Here is a 9337-nt window from a genome sequence, read left to right as displayed (position 1 = left end):
TCATCTAGTTGAATATAAAAATTTGACTAGATTGAGCCAAGTATACCTAAAGCAATTCTTTATTATTGTTGGAAATAGTTCTATTTAAGTTGCAAGTAACCAATGCATTGTTGTTAGTTGATCAAACTTATACACGTTGACCTCATTTTCTTTGTCTTAATCAAGAATATTTTGCATATAGAAGCACCTATAGTACCACATAAATATTGCAATAATTCCAACATCCATTGGTTGGATCTTCAATAAAATATTTAGAAGAAGTATACAAATGTCAATGTTTAGAGTCATAAAATTATTTGTAATATGCAATGGTATATTATCATTAGAAGAACAATCCACCAATGAGCCCTTTTCATCTCTTCATTGTGCTTTTTCAACCATTCTTGAAAAAAAAATCATAATCATTCATGCTTTCTTATTAGAATGATAATAAAAGCCCAATTGTTTGCATCTCAATAATTGAATTAGCGGGGCTTGTGGGCATGGTATCAAAGACATACACTATGAAGTTGTAGAAGATTTTAGAAGGTTTTAGAGAAGCTTTGTAGTTTGTAGAAGCTACTTGAGAAGTTTTCAAGCTCGTGGAAGCTGCTTGAGAAGCTTCTTAACTCACAGAAGCTGCTTGAGAGGCTTCTTAGTTTGTGGAAGCTACTTGAGAAGCTTCCTAGCTTGTAATATATATAGGAGCTGAGATTGAGGGGATCTTCAATCTCGACAACACACCTCTTGGAGCTCTAGCTCACCTCTCTAGTGTTGTTCTTGTACTCATCTGATTAATCTGATTCTTGTCGATTCTTCTTGAGCTTCTTGTTTAGATTTTCAGTGAATATTCTAAATTTGTGACAGTTTGTCGAGACTACACTCATCTTTAATATCAGAGCTTCTTCTTTCTTGTTAGAGTGTAGATTATTCCTTTGTTTGAAGGTATTGGTATTTTAGAAATTATAGATTATCCTCTTCTAAATTGATATTTCTTCTATTATAATACTGAAGTTTTATTTTTCTTAGAGAGAGTGGATTATCTCTTTTTTTGAAGGTTTTAAGGCATTGTAGAGGTTGCGGAGTACCCTCCTCTAAACCAATACTACCTTCTTGTAGAGTCATTTCTTTCCTTCTCTTAGAATGGCCGGAGGTCAAGATATTAGTATGATTGAAAGTTCAAAGTCAAAGTTGGACACCATTATAAATGCTCTTCCTACGTTATCACAAAGAACTGTAGAGATTGAAAGAATCATTGCAAGACTTCATAATGATGGAGCATCCAAGATGGCACAATCGAGGATTCACTAGCCTCAAGCTTCAGTACTAAGAGAAGCAGCCTTACCTCTAATTCAACAAGGACCGTTGGTCTTACAATGAAAAGAGTCCCAAATTAGCCTTCCAGATAAGTTTGATGGTACGCATTCTAAGTTTCGAGGTTTTATCAATCAAATTAGATTGATAACAACTTTACAGCCTGAACGCTATGCGACGGAGGAATCACGTCTTCAACTAGTTGGAACTTTGCTCGCAAGGCAAGCTCTATTATGGTTTGCTCCTTTGTTTGAGAAAAGATCATCAATTTCGAACAACTTCAAAACTTTTTTAGATGTGTTTGCAGAAGCATTTGGCAAACATGACAAGGCGCAATGGACTACAACAAAGATCTGGTCGCTACGATAAGAGACACGCTCTATGTCAATCTATGCATCAGATTTTAGACAATTAGTATATGACATCAACTGGGTTGAGGAAGCATTGATGACTCAATTTTATTGGAGCTTGAGGGATGACATAAAGGATTTATTATTATCTCTTCTCAATCTACAAATGCTCAACGAAGCCATTAGCCAAGCCGTGAAGTGCGATAATTGCCTATTCCAACGTCACCAAGACCAACGCTCAAGACAATATACGTCCAATCTATGGATGGGTTATGCATTTCTAACCAAGAAAGACCAAGAATAACAGGATTTGACGGGATTCTAATAATATTGAAAATAATATAACTACTATGGTCTTTAAACGTCACCTCTATAGGTTCTGATTTATGGGTGACACTCCTAGATAATAAAGGTCGTCCATCTATTACTTCTATGTGAACAGGTTTAGATTTTTGTACTAGAAGAATCTTATGATTCTTAGCAAATTCTTCATCTAAAAAACAAGCAGATGCTCTTGAATCTAATAACGCTAAGGTTTTTAGTTTCTGAGGATCAAAAGATAGAGGAATGGTAAAGCAATGGGCATGCTGAGCGAAAAGAGAAGAACCTGATTGTTGTTGTGGTATTGAATTGTCTAGTCGCACAGTCCCTATTGTGACTGGGCATCTTCGTTTTCCTGAATAAATGTGCCTTTAGTCCTAACAATGCGTTGATTTTGCTTCTTGGGGCAGTTTCCAGCTCCGTGGCCTTCTTCACCGCAATACAAGTATAGTCCTTTTTTCATATGTCACTTTTTTTTCTTCTAGAGTTAGGAATTTGACATGTACTACGTCAATTTGCATGTCTTCCACCTCTGAATATGAATTCAGGCTGCTTGTTGATATAGTTGGAGCATGGTGAGCCGTAACAAAGGATGACATTTCCTATAGAACATTCCGAGAGTAAGCTTGTTAGAAGATCCCGAATCAAAGAATCCTTATTTATTGGAGCAAGAGTGTTTGTAACATTGTCCAAAGAAGGCACATAGTTTGTCATTTATGTGACTCCAATTAGCAAAGAGAAGATTTCGACAACAAATATACCAGAGCAATATAAGGATTTTGAAGACGTATTTTAAAAGAAGAATGCCGACATGCTACCGAAGCATTGACCATACGATTGTGCCATAGACCCTAAAAAGGTGGAATGAATCCCAAAAATTCAATTGTGCCATAATTCAAAGAAGATGGACCTTAAGAAGGTGGAAGCAATCGTATCATGGAAAGTTCTAAAGACGATTAGAGATGTACAATGCTTTCTTCGCTTTGCTAATTTCTATCAGATCTTCATCAAGAATTATTCTCAAATTACTGCTCCACTCACTCGATTGACATATAAAGATAAGCTAGAATAGGAACCTCTAGCAAAAAAAGTATTTCAAGATCTTAAGACGACATTTACTATGGCTCCAATCTTGGTACATCCAGACTTTGCAAAGGCCTTCTATTTGGAGACCGATGCTTCAGATTTTGCTATGGGAGCTGTACTTTTGTAGATAGGCACAAACGAGAAGCTTCATCCGGTTGTATTCTACTCTCGAAAGTTTTCTGTTGCTAAGATCAACTATGAGATCTACAATAAAGAACTTCTTGCGATAGTAGATTCTTTTCAAGAGTGGCATCACTTCCTCGAAAGAGCTGTGTATCTGGTGACTACATACTTGGATCACAAGAATTTGGAATACTTTATGTCGGCTCACGTTCTCAATCATTATCAAGCTCGATGGAATATGTTACTATCTAGGTTTGACATTGTTATTACTTATTGACCTAGGAAGCAACAAGAACTATCCGATGCATTATCAAGGAGATCGTATCTAGTGCCAAAGGCTAGAGAAGCAGCGTTTGATCAATAGTGTACAATATTATTGAAGTCGAAATAATTCAAGCTTTGCTCTGTTATAGTCCCAATTGATGCTGACTTCCTCAACCAAGTACGTACTACGACTATTGGAGATTTTGTAGCCCTAAATATCATGTAATGTGTCAATAATGACAAGTTTAAGGTGGAAGGAGATCTTTTATATTTTGAAGAGCGGTTGTATATTCCAAAGGGACCAGCACGACTCCGAGTTCTCCAATCTTGATACGACTTTCCAACTGCAGGATATTTTGGATTCAACAAGACTTGAGAACTTATTATTCGAGATTTTTGGTGGCCCCAAATGTGGAAGGATGTCAAGGATTTTGTCCTCTCCTATGACATTTGTTCAAGATCCAAGAACACTTGGCATCGTCCTTATGGTCTTCTTCAGCCATTGCCTATTCCACGTCAACCATGGTCTTCAGTTTCCATGGACTTCATTATGGACCTGCTGCCATCGAATTCATTTGATAGCATCTTTGTTGTAGTAGATCGGCTTACAAAGATGGCACAGTTTGTCCCTTGCAAGAAAACATCGTCAAGCAAAGATACATCAAGGCTCTTCACTGATAATGTGTATCAATATCATGGTTTACCAGATGATATCATGTTGGATCGAGGAACCCAATTTGTATCAAAGTTTTGGAGATTTCTCTTTGAAATATTAAAGGTAGATATGAAGCTTTCTTTGGCTTTTCATCCTCAAACTGACGGCCAAACAGAATGGGTGAATCAAACTTTGGAACAATATTTACGATGCAGCATCAACTATCAGCAAGATGATTGGACTGCATATCTATTGTTAGCCGAGTTTGCATATAATAACACCCTTCATACATCGACTCAACAAACACCATTCTTTTCCAACTATGGATATCATCCAAAGCTTGATTTGTTGAGTCCGTCAACGAATAACAACTCGGTAGCTAAAGGATTTGTGAAACAACTATTGAAGCTTCAAACTACATTGAAGCTTCAATTGCAAACCGCTCAAGAAGCTTACAAAGCATCCATAGACAAATTTCAAAATCAGGCACCTACTTTCAAAATTGGAGATACAGTATGGCTACTTCGACAAAATATCAAAACCAAGCAACCATGTGATAAGTTGGACTACCAAAGATTGGGACTATTTGTCATCCAGAAGCAAATCAATCCAGTGGCGTACCGTCTGGGATTACCGGTTGCTATAAAAGTGTCAAGGACAAGAACTCGATGAAAGCTAAAGAGTAAGTGAGACTTTTCTCAAAAAGAAATAGGACAAAATAGAAATATGTATATTAAGAAAGAAACTGGAATGGCTATTGCCAAAATACAAGAAAACTAGAGACCCTTGAAACTAGACTAGAAGCAAGAAAGGAGTTGACAAGAGTGAAGAGGGCTTCACTCTTGCCTCTATATATACTATCTAACTAGAAGCCACGTGGCGATGTTCTATAAGACCTCCAATATATGTTGACTTTCTAGGCCACATGCCTTTGCTTGCAAGGCAAGTTTTCTATGGATGGACCACGTAGTTAGCTTGTTCTTTAAGCCTCCAACATGTGTGGCACATGGCTAACTTGTTGACCAAGTTTCTAACCTAAAAGTCAACTATAGACTCCTATAAAGTCAAAGCAGCGTCTATGAAGCTTCTAAGAAGCTTCTCTAGAAGATATTACACAATTAACCTACTTTTATCTACTTTTACATACTTTTATCTATTCATATAGGTAATTATATGTATGTCCGTGACATTACCCCCCCTTCTAGGGACGAGTTCCACGAGGAGCGGTGATTATATATTGAGAAAATCTAATATGCGGCGAATTGTATTTGCTACATACTCTGATCTTTGTTCTCTTCGAAGATAGTTGATGGGTCCTCTTAGCCATCGATAGTGTCCCATTCCAGGGCGAGAAGACCACCCTGTTATTTGATCACTGTTGAGGCCTTCATAACTTCCTTCAAATAATACATTTGAAACACCATCAGGAGTCGTTCCTATCTACAATAATATCACCAAACATCGAGAATCTCTTCCAAGGTCGTGATACCAAACGCGTTCTATCTCACCATCTATTCGAGGAAGAACATGTCGTTCTTGAGGATCTTCATCTCGGTTGCGTCGTCTTGAAGGTTGTGACAATCGCAATGTCTCATCCGGTAAGTCAGCAAACGAAGGTTCTTGAGTTGAATCCGCTGGTTGTTGGCTCTCCATCTAATTAGCGTCACAAATGCAAAGAAGTTACAAACAAGGATAGGAATTTGAATGTTATCTTGCCTCAATCTTGTCTCTTTTATAAGAGAGGTTTTCATCTTGGTTTTGATGGATGTCGTTGATGAAAAACTTTGACTTTAGCTGATGCATTTGCTAGATTCCTGGATGGCTCCCATGTGCGCTCACTAATATCATATCCGCGACAATGAACAAGATATTCTAGCTTATTTCGGCACCGCCTTGAGTCTAATATCTCTTCCACCTCAAATTCTTCATTATTATCTACTTCTATAGGAGGCGGTGGCATTTGTCTTCTTCCTTGTATATCCACTGTCTTATATGGTTCAAGAAGAGACACGTGGAATACAGGATGGATCTTCATTGACTCCGGTAGATGTAACCGATATGCAACTGGGTTGATCTGTTCAGAAACAGAAAAGGGGCCAAGCCTACGATAGTCCAATTTGTCACAAGGTCGAGTGGTCTTGATATTGCGACGAAGTAGCCATACCTTATCACCCATGTTGAGTTGTGGTTGCTCTTTACGATATACATCTGCATTTATCTTTTGTCGTTCTTGAGCTTTCTTCAACTGCGCCTTCATTATTGCATGTAACTCTGACAACCGATTTGCCATATCTTCTGCTGCAGGATTATCAACTTTTGAAAAATCAAAAGTATCAAGTCGTGGATGATAGCCATAATTGGCAAAGAAAGGTGTTTGTTGCGTGGAGGAATGTACCGTATTATTATAAGCAAACTCTGCCAATGGCAGAAGGTTTGTCCAATCATCTTGTTGGTAGTTGATGGTACACCTTAAATACTGTTCCAAGACTTGGTTTACGCGCTCTGTTTGTCCATCAGTTTGAGGATGGAAAGCTGAAGATAGCTTTATGTCCACTTTTAAAATCTTGAAAAGAGTCCTCCAAAATCTCGATACAAATTGAGTTCCCCTATCCGATATGATATCTTTAGGTAATCCATGATAGCGATAGATATTATCAATGAAAAGCTTAGCTGTTTCTTCACCTGTGATAGATTTTGTACATGGCATAAAATGTGCCATCTTGGTAAAACGATCTACTATCACAAATATAGAATCATAAGATCTTGAGTTTGGAAGATCTGTGATGAAATCCATAGAAACAAAAGACCATGGTTGTTCTGGTATAGGTAATGGCTGAAGAAGTCCGTAAGGTCGATGTCGAGGAATTTTTGATCTTGAACAAATATCACATGATTGTACAAAGTCTTTGACTGACTTCCACATTTGTGGCCACCAAAAATCTCTTGATATGAGTTCCAAAGTCTTATTATATCCAAAGTGTCCTGCTGCTGGAAAGTCATGACGTGCTTGAAGAACACGCAAACGTGCTTTTCCTTCTGGAACATATAGGCGTCCTTCAAAATATAATAGATTATTCTTGAACTCGAACTTAGAAGAATCATGAGACTTGGAAGAATTATTCTCGATATCATGAACAAGAGGGTCTGAGGACATACTGGACTGGATTTGCTTGAGAAAAGTTGAATCAACAGTCAATGTTGATTTCACTGCTCGGAGATGAAATTGCTCCGGTTTCAAGAGGACCGTTCTTTGTTGTTCAAAAGCTGCATCTCCTTCTTTTGGTGCAAAATAAGAACGTCTAGACAGGGCATCAGACAAACCTTGTTGTTTTCCTGGCCGATAAGTGATAATGAAGTCGAATCTTGACAAAGACATACTCCAACGAGCTTGACGACGATTCAACACGCGTGCTGACATGAAATACTCGAGGTTCTTGTGATCTGTATACACAGTGACTGGACTAGAAGCGCCTTCTAGATAATGACGCCATTCTTGAAAGGAATCCACGATCGCAAGAAGTTCTTTATCGTGGATCTCATAATTGATCTCGGCTGCTGAGAATTTTCTTGAATGAAAAGCTATCGGATGAAGTTTGTCATCTGTTCCCATTTGTGATAAAACTGCACCCAAGGCAAAATCCGATGCGTCTGTTTCCATAAAAAATACCTTGGAAAAGTCAACACGATATAAGACTGGTGCAGAGACAAACGATGTCTTCAAGGCTTCAAATGCTGCTTCCGCTTCTTGATTCCATTGGAATTTATCTTTACTAGTCAAGCGTGTAAGTGGAGCTGCAACTCGTGAGAAGTCTTTGATGAAGATCCGATAGTAATTGGCAAATCCCAAGAAACATTGGACATCTCTTACAGTCTTTGGAATCTTCCAATCCATGATTGTTTGGACTTTCTTAGAATCCATCATAAGACCATCATTTGAAATGATGTATCTTAAAAAGTCAACTTGAGTAGTGTGAAATACATACTTTTCTATCTTGGCGTACAATCCTGCATCTCTAAGTTTTTGTAATACTTGACGAACATGTATTTCATGTTCTTCAACATTCTTAGAATAAATCAGGATATCGTCTAGGTAGCAGACGACAAAATTGTCTAAGAATTCACGAAATACATCATTCATGAGATGTTGAAAAGCAGCTGGTGCATTCGTGAGTCCAAAAGGCATGACATTGTATTCAAAGTGTCCGTACCTGGTTCGAAACGCAGTCTTCTATTCATCTCCTTCTTTGATCCGTACTAGATTATATGCTCCTCTTAGATCTATTTTTGTATAGATCTTAGCTTGATTTAACTGGTCAAGGAGTCCTGATATCAAAGGTAATGGATACCTGTTCTTGATTGTGATCTTGTTGAGTCCTCGATAGTCAACACACATTCGTAAAGATCCATCTTTTTTCTTTACGAATAAAATTGGAGCTCCTGCTGGAGATTTTGAATGACGTATGAAATTCTTCGCTAAATTCTCGTCAATATATGTCTTGAGTTCAGCCAACTCATCTTGCGATAAACTGTAAATTGGTCCAAATGGTGGCTGAGTTCCTTCCTTGAGATCGATTGAACAATCGTATGGGCGATGCTCAGGAAGAATATCTGCATTCTTTTTCTCAAAAACGTCTCGATAATCCTGATATTGGCTTGGAATGCCACTTGAAGTCTTTACGCTTTCAGAAATAGGTGCAGCATAAATAGCAAAAGTTGATCCTTCTTTTGCTGCGTGTATAAATGCTTTTGCACCTATAAGTGCGGGTTTTACTATACTAGACTCATGGTTTTTTACTTGATTAATAGAACTGTTACTAATGCTTTGAGAAAAATCAAGTTTACGAGAAATCCAATCTATTCGAGGATTATACTTTTCTAACCATGATAAGCCTAAAATTATTGGATTAGAGGGAGATCTAATTATATTAAAAATTACGCAACTACTATGACCATTTATTACTACATCTACAGGAAGTGTTTCGTGAGTTACATCTCCAGAAGACAACGGACGACCATCTATGACTTCTACGTGTACAGGTTTAGTTTTTTGTATTAATGATATTCTATGACATCTAGCAAATTCTTCATCTAAAAAACAAGCTGAGGCTCCTGAATCTATCAAGGCAGAGGCTTTGTAATTATTAGGTCCTAAACGCACATCTATTATAAAACAAGGAGATGGTTCTGAGGAGAGGATAGGACCTTCATTAGAAGTTGTACAAGATTCCAGCCGCACGGTCCCTAT

Source organism: Physcomitrium patens, chromosome 6 (assembly GCF_059467195.1).
Source record: "Physcomitrium patens ecotype Gransden chromosome 6, ASM5946719v1, whole genome shotgun sequence".
Taxonomy (NCBI): Eukaryota; Viridiplantae; Streptophyta; class Bryopsida; order Funariales; family Funariaceae; genus Physcomitrium; species Physcomitrium patens.
This window is presented reverse-complemented; position numbering follows the sequence as displayed.